We start from the raw sequence: 684 nt of genomic DNA, 5'->3' as shown, positions 1-684 counted from the left end.
GCAGCAGCAGCAGCAGCAGCAGCAGCAGGAGAGGGGGCTAAGTAAGAGGCTGAGTATATTCTGTTTTTGTTTTTAATAATATTATTAATATTTATTTTGTTTTTCTTTTTTTATTTTTGTTGTTTTTTATTTTTTTTTTAGTGCATGAGGGTCAAGCCGCAGCAGACGGAGAGAAGCAGCGGCGTAGCCGGCTGTATGCGCAGGTGTGCTGCTAGTGAGAGAATGTTTGTTTTTTTTTTGTATAAAAGAAAGAAAAAATAAATAAATAAATTAAATTTTAGTTTTTAAGAAAGAGAAAACAAAGAAAAACACACAAATTTATTGGGGTCCGCTGGGGTGTACAGGCAGCTCACTGAAACCGCCGCCTCCATGCGGGCTGCTTATCTGTGTTTATTTTCTAGGAATATATAATGCAAACAATTTAATTATTTTTTAGAAAATAAATATAAAAATATAAAAAAAGAAATATAAAATACAACAAAAACTTCTATATGGAACGCTGCTCATCGTCCTCCTGCTAGCTGCTGCAGCAGAGGCTGCGGCTGCAGCCCTCGCTGCTGCTGCTGCTGCTGCTGCTGCTGCTGCTGCTGCTGCTGCTGCAGCAGCTGCTGCTGTGTGTGGCTGGCGAGTACTTCTGCGTGGATTCTGTCTTGTTTGTGTAATTAAATATAAAAACAATTAAAT

The sequence above is a fragment of the Eimeria mitis genome, genomic scaffold (assembly GCF_000499745.2).
Source record: "Eimeria mitis Houghton genomic scaffold, Emh_scaff3944, whole genome shotgun sequence".
NCBI lineage: Eukaryota > Apicomplexa > Conoidasida > Eucoccidiorida > Eimeriidae > Eimeria > Eimeria mitis.
The sequence above is the reverse complement of the archived record's forward strand: the minus strand, read 5'-3'. Positions refer to the sequence as shown.